A 15,159-nucleotide genomic window follows, 5' to 3' on the forward strand; every position below is an offset into this window, starting at 1 on the left:
GATGAGACCGAAACTAACGAATATCCAGAAGCTGGAAGACACGTTAGGGCTCCTATGCGCCATTACGCTGATATCGAGTCTGAGGAACGCATAGGGGAAAAGCAGACGGAACCTCAATATGCCCATTACGACGTTGCAGTCGATCCAAACTGGGAGAATGAAATTCTGAAGAGACGGATCGCTGATTTACAGAAAATAGTCAACGAAATTTCCGGTGCTGGCTCCAATGTGAGGGGAAATGCTCGAATCCAGGACACGGATGATGCAGAACAAAGCGGGAGCAGTTTCCAGAACCCCAATTTGTCACAGTCAGGTAAAAATGGTCAGCCTGTTCGATTTGATCAAATGAAGCCTTTTCCCAAGAATGTGGCGGCAAACAATATGTGGGAAGAGTGGACCAAATACATCGAACTCTTCGAAATCGCGACATCACTGGCCGGTATTACAGCTCCTGTACAGCTAACAAATTTACTTTTCCTCTCGGTGGGTGAAGAGATGCAGGGCATTATTCGGCCCAACAAGCTTAAACCGAGTGTGAACCACGAGAGCTGTTATACAGTCTTCAGGAATAATGTTGAGGAGCATTTTCGTTCATTAACTGACGCCACCTCAGAGTATGAGGCTTTCTCCAGTATGAAGCAAGGAGAGAAGGAGACGGTGGTCTGTTTCCATGCTAGACTCATGGAGAAGGTGCGATTATGCCGCTTCAACCCAAGCGACCAAGACAGGTTTGTGCGCAGTCAGTTGATAAAAGGCATGGTCAACCGGAAGTTGGCAGACTCAGCAAGAACATTGGATTATACAACTGTGGTCATCGTGCAAGCTGGAACACGAGACGAAGCACACCAACGGGAAAATTCTCATGTGACTACGGACGACACAATGGTCAATCAGGTACGCGGTCGTGCGGTCAAACGAGGAAGTGGATTCGATCACGCTGGAAGCTCCCAAAACAAACAACCTCGCATCGATAGGCAGCCCACTGGTAACCGAGAGCTTTGTTCGAGGTGCAACAGATGGGCACACAGATTCCGGCCCTGTCCTGCGCTGAAACAGAAGTGCCACGAGTGTCAGAAGTTCGGTCATTACGCGGTAGTCTGCAGAAACAAACGTGTTAATACCATGGAACAGAACAGCTTTCGCCGTGATACGAAACCAGAAGTTAGAGAAGTAGAGGTAAAATAAATTCAAAGAAATTTTATGTAAATAAAATTTATTATCCAACTAAACTTTCGTAACGAGCAAAAATTTAATTTCCTTTTTTTTTTTCATTTTCCTATTCTGCCAGCTTAATGCATTGACTCTTAACGATGTGTTGGTTCAGTGCCATCTTGGATCGTCGAGCCCCATTCAATTTCTGATTGACTCAGGAGCCGATGTTAACGTTATTGGAGGACGGGACTGGGATAGATTAGAAAAAGAGTATGTTTCCGGAACGGCGAAGTTGGTACCGATTGAAATAATTACTGCCATAGGGCTACGTGCGTACGCTTCTGATGCTCCAATAAAAGTGGATTGGGCCTTTAAAGCGGAAATACAAGTTCGGAATCGACTAATTCTGTTGCGGCCAATTTCCTCGTAGTTAAAAATGGAAAACGATCTTTGCTCGGTAGGACGACGGCAAGTGAACTGAAATTACTGCACGTCGGACTGCAAGTAAACGACTGCGAAATTACGCAAGACAAAATCTTTCCGACAATGCCCGGCGTTAAGGTGAAATTCAGCATAGACAAAACCGTCCCTCCCACTCGAAACGCCTACTACAATATCCCAGCTGCTTATCGCGAAGGTGCCCGACGTCGATTGTTGGAAATGGAAAAAACTGGAATCATCGAAAGAGTCTCCAAGGCACCGGAGTGGATCAGTGGTATGTCTGCGGTGGCGAAAGGAAAAGATGATTTTAGACTTGTGGTAAACATGAGAGCTCCTAATAGAGCAATTAAACGTGAGTATTTCCGTTTACCTCTGATGGACGAAATGAAGATAAAACTTCATGGAGCTAAATATTTTACCAAACTGGATTTAAAGAGTGCGTACTATCACCTTGAATTAAGCGAAGAATCAAGAGGCTTGACGACATTTTTGGCAGAGAATGGCATGTTTAGGTTCACTCGACTTATGTTCGGTGTGAATTGTGCGCCTGAAATTTTTCAGCGAGAAATGTGCCGAATCCTTGAGGACGTCGAAAACAAAGTAATTTATATAGACGACGTACTGCTGTTTGCAGAAAGTCTAGAAGAATTACACAAGACTGTCGCTAAAGTGCTCGAGATTCTGAGAGCAAACAACCTAACGCTTAATACCAGCAAATGTGTGTACGACAAAACTCAGATCTCGTTCCTAGGTCACACGCTAGACGAAGACGGGTTCCATATAGAGGAGGCCAAGATTAGTGCGATACGGAAATTCCAAAGACCTGCTACAGCCTCAGAGTTGCGAAGCTTTTTGGGATTAGCGTCATATGTCAGCCCTTACATTCGGAATTTTGCAAACATTTCCAATCCCCTATGGTCGATTGCTGGATCAAAGCAGTGGGACTGGCGTGAGCTACAAGAACAAGCATTCGAAGAACTCAAGAAGCAAATAATACGCTGCACCGTTACCTTGGGCTACTTCTCTGAACATGAGGACACTGTACTTTACACGGACGCCTCTCCGAACGCTTTAGGAGCAGTGTTAACTCAGGAAAGTCCTGGTAAAGATCCACGTATAATTTGCTTTGCATCGAAGGCGTTAACAGCAACGGAGAAGAGGTATGCTCAAAATCAACGAGAGGCTTTGGGTGCAGTATGGGCCGTTGAGCACTTTTCTTACTTTTTGTTGGGGAGACATTTCAAACTCCGTACCGATGCAACAGGTGTAGCCTTCATCTTCAACCGCTTTCGGGAAAACACTAAGCGAGCGTTGACTAGAGCAGATGGTTGGGCCTTAAGACTGAGTCCATACGACTACACCATCGAATATATCAAAGGTGGAGAGAACATAGCGGACCCATCTTCTCGATTGTATCAAGGAGACGATCAGCCATTCGACGAGTCATCGACCACTTGGGAGATATGTCATATTGAAGCGAACATGGTTTCATTCTTAACTAAGAATGAAATCAAAGCCGTTACTACAGCTGATGAGACTCTTCAACAGGTTCTAGCAGCAATTGACTCTGGCGAATGGCCAAGACACTTGAAGAGATTCCAGGCTGTGTCGGGAGATTTGTCAGTAAAGGATGGTTTGTTGATTAAATGTGGTTGTATTGTGATACCTGAACGATTGCGTTCAAAAACCTTAGAAGTAGCTCACAATGGACACCCTTCGGCAGCAAAGATGAAAAGTATTCTCCGTGAACGTGTCTGGTGGCCAGGAATGGCTACAGACGCTGTGGAATGGGTGGATTCGTGTCAGATGTGTGCTGTGAATGGGAGACCAGAGAAACCAACCCCCATGCTTCGAACCATGGCTCCGAAGACAGTTTGGGAGACAATAGCAGTTGACTTTAATGGCCCTTATGCAAGGTTTGGAGGAATTTTAATTCTGGTCATAATCGACTACAGATCAAGGTATGCGATTGCGAGACCGGTGAAATCGACTTCATTTGAAAACACGAGTAAGATCTTAAACGACGTCTTCAATAAAGAAGGTTTCCCTGATTCCATCAAGTCAGATAACGGTCCCCCCCTTCAATGGCGAGGAATACAAGGTCTATTGTGATGAACGGGGTATTCATCCAGTATTTTCCACACCATTCTTTCCTCAACAGAATGGGTTGGTGGAAAATTTTATGAAGGTAGTGAACAAAGCCATGTCTACTGCAACATCAACTGGAACTAGCTACACTGATGAGGTACAAGCAGCTGTGAATGCCCACAACTCCGCCGCACATACAGTTACTAAGATGGCCCCAGAGGAGGTTATGTATGGAAGGAAAATACGTCGCGGATTACCGATGTTGAATCGTGGGAAGGTCGACATTGATGAACAGCTGTTAAATAAAAGAGATGCCAATGCAAAGCTACACTCAAAGACCCATGAAGATGCTCGACGGGGTGCCAGACCATGCCAAGTTCGACCCGGAGATGCCGTGATAGTTGAACATCAATCTAAGGCGAAGGGAGAGACAAGATTCGATCCAAAACGACACACAGTGATGCAGGAAAACAACGGCAGCCTAATCTTGGGTGATGAGGATGGCCAACTGGTGCGTCGACACGTTACTCAAACTAAGCTAGTACATCGTTGGAGAGATGTGAAGCATAGGTCAGCAGCAGAAAGTATCAATCGAGGCACACGCGAACCCACGGAAGTAAAAGAAACGTTGCGTCCCGTAAGGGAAAAAAGAACACCGGGGCATTTGTCCAACTATGTGAGGCAAACAGAAGCAGATATTTTAATCGAAAGCCACGAATGTAAGGGCATTCGGCGAAATAAATAGTCGTTACTCTGGCGTTTTCCCCCGATTTACAATATACTCACGAATTTATTCCTTCTTATTTGTTTTACCCATCGCTGAAGAAAAATCTAGATATTTCTCTTTTGCTTAGAACTAAGAAAATTAAACCTAAAAATACAAACAGGAAATAGGGTTAAACACGAGAAGAGGATACTTACCGCTGGGACTAGACACTTATCATAAAAGCGAAATCGTAGGGGACCTGAATTTACTGGGAATGACACACCCGAGAACCAGCCGCCATGTCGACCAAACTTCGTTGGTTCATTACATTATCGTTGTTCCAACCAGCAGATTAAATTTCCTTTTTCTCCTCCGTTATTGAACAATTTCGTCTCTTCTGGAGGATTCCAGCGTTCCGAGGACTCTTGACAATGAGATGAGGCTAGTCAGCAGGATGCTACTTCTCTGGGACTTTCAATGGAAAAGAGAGTCGCGTTTCGGGCCGGAAAAATCATACCAGCTTGGTCCTCACACTCGCTATTTTCTCCTCTCAAAAAAATGATTAGTCACAAGTCACCGAGGCAACGTAGAACAGAAAATCTATCTGTCAAGAGTGTACACGATTGGAAACGACTACCCAAAATGTACGTAAAAATGGCGAACGCCATCTGACAGAATATTTTGGAAGTTTTCTTTTCTCGAGTAAGTTTATGCATAGATCTAGACGCAATATTGAAACGGGTCAAAACGATAAAATAAAATTATCCAATACGAGCTAATTCTCAATGTTGTTGGGTATATTGCGAAAGTGAATACTGATGAAAAAAATTAATTTGGTTGAATGGTGACGAGCGAGCAAAGGAATAGATCATAAAATTGAAGTCTTCTATGCTCCCTGCAACTATGTGTGTATGGTAAAAACTATCAAAGGAGAGAAGTTCTTGGATGTTGTAGATGATTTGAGAAAGATAGCCATAATGAACCTTGTTGAAAATATGGCGATTTTTTTCTTTTTTTTGAGAAGGGGGAGAATGTGAGGTGTATACTGAGCTTGCTATAATTCAACAACACTGCTTATGTATGCCAGTTTGCTAAACGCAACTGGCAGCACTGCATGACACGATCAAATGTCAAACCCACCCCAATCGTTTAGCCGCGCTTCGTCATTGTATCGCGAAGCTTCGAAAAGGTAAGTCATAATCAGTAGAGGCACCACGTCCTTACGCCAAGTGATTCCCGCCGCTTTATTACAAGATGGCCGATGCTCCAAGCACGAGTTCTTGCATTTTCACAGGTATCATGTATACTTTGTCCGTGTGGATCACGAGAGCAGAGTGGCGAACACAGATACATGAGGTTAAGTTCAAATAGGCATGTTGACCGGTTTGGTGTTCGCAAGATTTCGGGGCCCCCTTGAGTGGTGGGCCTGGTGCGTACCAGACCAACCGCACCCCCCTAGCTACGCTACTGGATTTCACGTTAATTTTTTTTTCGGATGCTGGGTAAACACTCATAAATAGTTAATTACATTAGTTTGTTTTGTAACTGAAATTGAATAAATTTTCAAATTGGTGTTATTGTTATTAAATATATAACTGTTTGAAACTCTCCTATTATTCCTACCATTATTTAGTTTAACGGTTTTTGAGATTATCATCACGCACATGGTTTGTAAAATAATAAATTGGTTTCAGTTTGTTCAGTTAGTTTTAAATTTTAAAGTGTTCCGGCACGATTCCACATACCATATAATTGTGAACATTCGAAACACTAAGAAGCCAGAATTTAAGTTAATACTATTGACAATGGTGGTGGCGGTAGATAAAATGACAGAGATATGAGGATGGCGTTCGATAATTTGAGTGGAGTAGCGCAAAAAGTTTTTATGGGTATTCATGTCGAGCTCGTATACGAATACCTAGCCGTAAAAATACTCACCTGCATTGACCTGTAATGGAAGATATACAGTTTACGGCTGGGTACTTGTATACGAGCTCGATATGAAGACCCCTATTATTTTACATCAACATCGAAGAAAATTATTGTATTGATTTATTCTTCGGTATAGCTCAGTTATGTTACACTGACAAGGAAAAAATTGGAGTATGCCAACCCCTCAACTACTGTTTAACATCGATTCGTCTTTATCAACATAATAGAACACAACACACATTAGACATTTGGATTGCATCTCAACGGAGTTGTGGAAATCGCATGTACAATGGTTGTTGTACAAATATTAACTCTAACTCTAACAAATACATTTGAGAAAATAGCAATAGGTAAAATCGTTAGAAGCTTGACGAAACGTTCTGATAATAAGTTTATTATATAAGCTAGGTTCAGTTTTTTTTTTTCTTCACATAACATTTATTTGACACGGCACAAATACAATTTAATGTTTAACGGCGCCAATTATATCTGATGACTTAAAAACTAAAGCAAATTTTTTATCCTCGCTGCCGACTACGAGCTGAAATTAAGTCTAACTTAAAACTAGCATGGGATTTCCAATCAGTGTTTTGTTGTTCAAAGGTCGTCTGATAATCGTCGAATGGCATGTATGGATTCGTTCTGCTGAGCCACGATGTCGTGAGTTGGGACAGAGGCTCGTAGTCCTTGGGTCCTGGTTCTATTGTGCGGGGTCTGGTTGCTGGTTTTGTGCTTAGGGTTCAAACGTGTTCTTGTCGTTTTGTTGGGTGTAGACGGAGGGGAACGGGACTAGACTGGGGCGTGGATGGATTTCAGGAAAACGTATATAAGGGACATGTAGGATAGGTCACGGCTCGCCAAGACATCACGAACAGGAACAGCCGGCTGTCTACCCTCGGCCTGCAGGGAAGTTATTAATTTAGACCTGGCGTCACGGTGTACAGGGCATGACCAAACCACATGCTCTATGTCGTGATAACCTTCACCACAGGCACAGATACCACTTTCCCCGAGCCCAACACGACGGAGATGCGCGTCAAATCTATAGTGATTGGACATAAGCCGGGACATCACGCAAATGAAATCCCGACCTACATCCAACCCCTTGAACCACGGGTTCGTCGATACTTTGGGGATTATAGAATGTAACCACCTTCCCAATTCCCCTCTGGTCCAAGCATTTTGCCAACTGATGATCGTATTCTGACGTACAAGTGCGAAAAATTCATTAAAGGCAATTGGTCTTTCATAAATATCACCGTTTGTTGCGCCCACCTTAGCCAAAGAGTCCGCTTTCTCATTACCCGGTATCGAGCAGTGAGAAGGGACCCACGCTAAGGTAATCTGAGTAGATTTTTCGGATAAAGCACTCAGATATTCCCGTATTTTCCCCAGGAAATACGGAGAGTGCTTAACATCTTTCATCGATCGGAGAGCCTCAATGGAACTGAGACTGTCCGTAAAGATGAAATAATGGTCCGTGGGCATTTTTTCGATAATCCCTAGGGTGTACTGAATTGCAGCTAATTCTGCGACGTAAACAGAAGCAGGATTATCGAGCTTATGGGAGACGGTTAAATTGTTATTGAAGATACCGAAGCCAGTGGACCCATCAAGAAGTGATCCGTCAGTGTAGTACATATTGTCGCAGTTGATGTTTCGATATTTATTGGAAAAAATTTTAGGGATCTGCTGCACGCGTAAATGATCCGGGATTCCACGAGTTTCTTCTATCATGGATGTATCGAAAAACACAGTAGAATCAGAAGTATTTGATAAGTCGACACGATTTGGAATATTCGAAGAAGGGTTAATATTTTGGGACATGTGATTGAAATACAATGTCATAAAACGGGTTTGAGAATGAAGTTCGATTAACTTTTCAAAATTTTCAATCACGGGACGGTTCAAGACCTCACATTTGATTAGAATACGAGAAGACAGGCTCCAGAAGCGGTTTTTCAATGGTAGTACTCCAGCTAAAACCTCCAAACTCATCGTATGGGTCGACTGCATGCAACCTAAGGCGATACGCAAACAACGATATTGTATTCGCTCCAGTTTGATCAAATGTGTGTTTGCTGCGGAGCGGAAGCAGAAACACCCGTACTCAATAACAGACAGTATCGTTGTTTGGTAAAGCCTTATAAGGTCTCCTGGGTGGGCTCCCCACCATTGTCCGGTTATTGTACGAAGAAAATTCACTCTTTGTTGACATTTTTCATCAGATACCTCACGTGACAACCCCAGGTGCCTTTAGAGTCGAACCAGACACCAAGATATTTGTGTACCAAAACCTGAGAAATCGTTTTACCCATTAATTGTGTTTGAAGCTGAGCAGGTTCATGCTTCCTAGAAAAAACTACTATCTCAGTCTTCTCCGGAGAGAATTCGATACCTAGCTGTAAAGCCCAAGCAGACAAATTGTCCAAGGTATCTTGCAATGGTCCTTGCAAATCGGCAGCTTTGGCTCCTGTAACAGAGATTACACTGTCGTCTGCAAGTTGTCTTATCGTGCATGAATTTGCCAGACATTCGTCGATGTCATTTACATAAAAGTTGTAAAGAAGGGGGCTTAAACATGAGCCCTGGGGAAGACCCATGTAGCTAATGCGAAAAGTTGCCAAATCGCCATGCGTAAAATGCATGTGCTTTTCGGACAACAAATTGTGCAAAAAATTTTTCAAAATTGGAGAAAATCCTTGTCGGTGAAGCTAGGTTCAGTTGAAGCGTTGTCTTGATATTCAATCAAGCAACACATGCAAAAAGACTCTGGTGCCAAACGTGAGCAAATTGAAATCGGTTTTTTGATTCAAAATAAGTTGATAAGTGTAATTGTATTACAATAGAAAATTTCTATCTATATTGATGACTATCTCAACCCTATTTCAATGAGCACCATTATGTAGAGGTCTAAATCATCAAAACGGAGAATTTTCTCATAGACTCCTATTGTTGAGTAAAAACAATTGTTTTTAAAATTTAGCAAAAAAAATCTTAGAATGTACAGTATTAAAAATGTTGTTTAAGAATTATCAAAATAAATAGAATCAGTAGTTATATGCTCAACTTACTTAGTTTTCATCAAGTATTTATCTGGTAAGGTAAAATTAGAAGATTTGATTGCAAAGTCACAACCGCAAGGTTGACATAGAGCTACATATTGGTGTTTGTTACGTTGCTAGCATTATCGCATTCGGGATGATCACAAAGGTTATGTTTGAAGCAAACATTTTCTTTCCAATAATTCTGTGAATGATAGTCGATAAGACTACGATGGATAATCTTGTATCAATATGTTTAAGGCCATCAATTTTACTATTCATTTTTGGCTGGTCTCCAGAAACCGGAAATCACCTGAAGTCGATTTCCTGCCTTTGGGTATTATTTTGGTTCTAACATCAACCATACTGGGTGGTATTCGGTCGTTTACGGAAACCGGATATCGCCATTTTGGACTTGAAGATGGCGTCTGGACTCGATTTGCGATCTCTGGGTACGATATCGATTCCGGAATGATCCTATTTGGCTGTTTTCCAGCAACCCGACGTTGCAATTTTAGATGGCGTCTGTAGTCAATTTTTATTGACGTAGGACTACGTCTTTGTTTTCTATACTAGATTACACTTTGTGAAATTGAGAATGAAACTGGCAAATGTTGCGTCAGATTTCAAACGGTTATAGCGAGCGAACGACTTAATGCGTCTTAGTCATTTATATGTCGGTGGATAGATAAAATGTGTAACATATTTTTGATATAATGTTCAACATTGTTGCTTTACTGCTTAATGGTGGAAGAAGGTCAAAAATTTCAAGGTCAAGCTTTCCCATATATTTCCCTCGTTCTTGACTTGCTTCCCGAGCACAGATAACAATAACATGGCCGAAATGAATTCCACTGCCTACATATTTCGACTGGCCAAGTGTTTTGGTTTGTTCCTCTTTCTCCAAGCTGTTTGGCCACGCCTTAATGGCAAAAATCTACGCTGAACTCGATACAAAAGACTGCGTGTAGAAAATTCAGTTTCAGTCTAGTTTATCACACAATAGCGAGTGGAGTATAGCTGTTAGAGGTGCGCGGCATTGAGAAACGAGAGCTGCATACGAGTCAACTTCCAGGCACCGCGGAGCATGTTACCTCTATTTTGCACACGGCAGCAACAGTTACCATCGTACGCTGCAGGATATTTTGCTGGCACAGCTACTGGAGGGCACAGCGGAGAGCAAATTTTATGCGTGGCCAACAAAATATTCAATACTACCGGTGGTGGTGCGAACATCAGCGCTCTATAGCACACATTTCGAGCTGAAGATTATGGAATCGATTCTTTTCAGAGCTATAGATGCTTAAAGATGAGAGTTATGAGAATTTTCGCAACTACTACTAGTGTAAAATTTTCATGTATTCATGCATCGTTAGTTTTACAATAACGACCATCAAATAAAAACGGTAGTGTTGCCTATGAACAGTTTATCGCAGCATATAATGTATACATTTAGTCCTACGTCACCATTTTATACAACCTCTAGGGCTGTATACCTTGTAGTATTTTAGCTTCTGCGCAACACCCATATTGGGTGATATTTGGTAGTTTCCAGTAGCCGGATGTCGCCATCTTGAGTTTTTGAAAGTGTCTTCATTTGTTCTCTGGTCTCCGGACATAATCTCGATTCTGAAAAGAATATTTAAGGCGTTTTCATCGCAATCCGGAAGTTGCCACTTCGGTTGAAAAATGGCGTCAGGGGTCGATTTTCGGCCTATGTGCATTGTCTCGTTTTTGAAAAATGTTCATTTTAGGTGGTATTTGGTGACTACTGGAAACCGGAAGTCACTATCTTGGATTTTGAATCGGCGAAACACCCATATTGGATAGTATTCGGTCATCCTTGATTGTTTTCCAAAAACCGTAATTCGTCATTATGAATTTCAAAATGATTTCGATTTTCGGCAGCTAGCTTTCATTTTGATTCTACAAATAACCATACTTTGTAGTATTTGGTCATTTTCGGTAACCGGAAGTCGCCATCTTGTATTTCTAAATAGCGTCTGAATTTGATCTCTGGTCTCTGGGTATCATCTCGGTTCTGGAATAACTATTTTTGGCTGTTTTTCAGTAACCGAAAGTTGCCACTTCGAATTTCGAACTGGCGTTTGGGGACAATTTCTGGCCTATGTGCATCTTCTCGCTTACAGAAATGCCCATATTGGGTGGTATTTGGTCATTTCCAGAAACCGGAAGTAGCCATGTTGGATTTCAAAATGTCGTCTGAATTAGATTTTCGGTCGCTGGACACCATTTCGGTTTCAGAAATACCCATATTGGATGGTTTTCGGCCATTAGGGCTGTTTTCCGAAAACGGGAAGTCACCAGCTTCAGTTTCAAAATGGCGTTTGGCCTACGTGCATCATTTAGATTTCTGAAATGTTTGTATCAGGGGAGAATTGTTTAAAAAGCACAAGTTAAGCATTTAAGTAATTTACAACGCTTCTGATCATTTCAAAGCGACAATTGTACAACTTTTTGAGTATTCTAGTCTCTTTGACACACTTTTTTATATAAGAATTGTGGGAAAGCTGGGTTTCAATGAGAAAAGCGAAGAAATTCGTCATTGAAAGCCACATGTGTAAGTATTTTGGGGAACTAATAGCATGGGCCATCTTACCCAACTGGTGCGTTTTGTACAGTTCTCCTCTATATAGTATTTGAGCCATTTGGGCAGGTTCATGAGAAGCGGAAGTCGCCTTTGTGAATTTCAAAATGGCATATAAATCATTCTCGTTCTGAAGAAACAACCTATGGGGCATTCCATACGAAGTGTACATGCCACTTGGACACGACCATCACAGATTTTGTTCAAAGTTGGGGGAATTATTCATATACTGTCTCTTTGGAAAAATCCCAATTTTGGTGTCGATTGGAATACCCCCCGTTCTCCAGGACCCCCCTCTTTATTGCAAAGTCGCGCAATTTTTGTCAAAAATCTCTCTTTTCTTTTTCTTACAATTCATAGACGCAAGATGTCCGAAACATACTGATAGATGATTTTTGAAATCGTTTAAAACCTGTCCACGTGGTATGTGGATGGCCCCTTACGAAATTCAGAACTATTTTCGTAAAAATGCTATATCTCGAGATTGGCTCAAAATACCACGGGGTGATAAGTGTTTCTTACGTAAAATTTTCCAAGAAATACGATGAAAACATCAAATTTGAAATAAAATTAGCTGCATTTGCCGTAAAATGCAAATTTAGTTTTAAAATACAAAAATAATCTATCTGGCTAAACTTCCGGTCAAAAATAATATTTTTCTGGATTCCTTGGTTTATTTTCTTCAAAATTCATCAATCACTATTTGCCGGGTGTCTTACGTCTATAAATTGTGAAAAAAAATTATTACGCAGTTTACAACTTTTTTCGTAAAAATGTTATATCTCGAGATTGGCTCATATTACCTCGGAATGATATTTGTTTCTTATGTTAAATTTTCCAAGGAACACGATGAAAATATCAAATTCAAAATAGAAATGGCTGCATTTGCCGAAAAACGTAAATTTAGTTTTCAAATACAAGAATAATTTATCTGGCAACGCTTTCGGTCAAAACTCATATTTTTTCTGGATTCCTTGGTTTATTTTCTTCCAAAATCATTTATCAGTATTTTTCGGACATTTTACGTCTATGAATTGTAAGAAAAAGAAAAAAGAGATTTTGAACAAAAAATGCGTGACTTTGCAATAAAGAGGGGGGTCCCACAGAGCGGGGGGTATTCCAATCGACACCAAATTTGGGTTTTTTCCAAAGTGACAGTACCTAGATGAATAATTATCCCAACTTTGAGCAAAATCTGTGATGGTCGCGTCCAAGTTTGTGCTTTTGCGTGGTCACTTCGTATGGAATGACTCCTATATTTGGTGGTATTGCCAATTTTTGTTATTTACCGAAAACGGGAGGTAACACCACCTTGAATTTCAAAATGGTGTTTGGGACTGATTTCTGACCACTGGGCATCACTCTGATTTTGGGAATCATATTATGTCGTATTTGGCCATTTTATGCTGTTTTCCAAAAGCCAGAAGACGCCATTTTGAAATTAAAAATGACGTTTGGGGTCGATTTTTGTCTTCTAAATGTCATTCCAGTTAAAAAATACCAATGCTGGACATGGGCGTAGCCAGAATTTCGAATAGGGGAGGGGGGGGTCAAGTTCTTCAAAATTTTAGAGGTAAAAAAATGGTATTTTGAAGAATAGAACTAAATACTAGTGTTTAGTAGTTGCTACATCAAGGTAACCAGTGAAAAGTTGTCCTTGACATCAGAGTGGAAAATTTGATAATTCTTTGTCCAACCTCGAATATAAATAGATGTTCTTTAGTTAAAACCCTTAAGTTCATTTAAACCATTGGACATATAATTTTGGCGAGTTGATCAGCAGCCGCAACCGGGAATTCAAGATATTCAAGATTAGCAGATGGCGGCCCAGCAGCAGCAGCCTCAGTATCAGCAGATTTTGGAGTTCCTCTCATCGAACATCACCGAGTTTGTCTTCGACTAAGAAATCGGAGTTACGTTCGAACGCTGGTTTATCCGCTACCAGGACCTCTTCGAGAACTATGCAGGCCAGCTGAATGATGCGGCTAAGGTACGTCTACTTCTCCTAGCTGGACACCCATTCGCACAGCCGCTGTTTCAACTACATCCTGCCAAAGCTTCCCAGGTACGTGAAATTTGAAGACGAAGTCAAGATTCTCAACAAAATCTTCGGGCATCAAACGTCAACGTTCCGGAAGCGGTTAATGTGTCCGCAGTAAGTGAAATGCGAATCTGAAGATATTATCAGCTACGGCGGCAACGTCAATCGAGCCTGTGAAGATTTTCAGTTCCAGAAGCTAACACCGGACCATTTCAAGTGCCTCATTTCACACTCATTCACAGCAACACTCAGCTAGCAGAGAGCACTCAACCGCTGTTCAACCATTGTTGACCTCAGCCAGGTTTGCACTCGACGTAATGTGCTGAACAAGCATGTAGTTCGATCGTGCATGTTTCACATGGTAGAGAAAGTGCAATTTAAGTGCAATCGCAGGAAAGAAAGAACGGGCTTCAACTAGCATGTCTATAAGTTCCAGCTCTGCCAAGTTCTTACGGTCTGCTCTCATGCTGCTGCAATGTTGATACCAAACTTCCATCTCTCCAACAAAATTGTCAACTTCGTAAAAAACTACGAAAGCTTCGGTTTTGCGCTTGAACTCGTATGCGTATTACGTTAGCGGGATGCAGCAATGACAACGCGTAGGCAGGTGCACTATCTTCACCGAACCGTGTTTTCAGTGAGATTACAAGAGAATAGAGGTAAGGAATTGTCACAGCTCGGTTTCAATACTCCAAGCTAGTTGATGTAGGCGGATTCGCCCGGTACTTTTGCCGCTGCAATTTCCTTGGTGGATCAACTGAAAAACCTGTTCAATCAATTATTTTTGATCTGGTTGATACTTTACACAGATCTTTCAATGGGCTAAAGATGTCGTTTTGTGCTATTAATGTCATTAAAAACAAAATTCTGCACCAATGTCATCAACCAGGGAAAGCCCCCCCCCTTGCCATCCTCTGGCAATGCCTATAATGTTGGATAATATTTGACCTTGTTTTCTGCTTTCATTGGTTGTAATCTGCGTTTGAAACATGCCTCGACATTTCTCAATAGTACAATGGTTTACCTCATAAAATTATAATTTTGCGGCATTTCGATGGACGTGCAACTAACTTTTCAATCGATTGTTGTGAATCGAAGGAAACCCGTTGACACGAAGTTAACGCTGAGACACAGAGAAATCAATGTC

The 15,159-nt window shown here is 41.5% G+C and overlaps 1 protein-coding gene across 1 annotated transcript in view; it reads left to right on the forward strand.

Annotated features, from left to right (window-relative positions):
- Window positions 1-15,159, forward strand: part of LOC129727105 (venom serine protease Bi-VSP-like) — a 34,132-nt gene that overhangs the window by 5,140 nt on the left and 13,833 nt on the right.

The sequence above is a fragment of the Wyeomyia smithii genome, chromosome 3 (assembly GCF_029784165.1).
Source record: "Wyeomyia smithii strain HCP4-BCI-WySm-NY-G18 chromosome 3, ASM2978416v1, whole genome shotgun sequence".
Classification (NCBI taxonomy): domain Eukaryota; kingdom Metazoa; phylum Arthropoda; class Insecta; order Diptera; family Culicidae; genus Wyeomyia; species Wyeomyia smithii.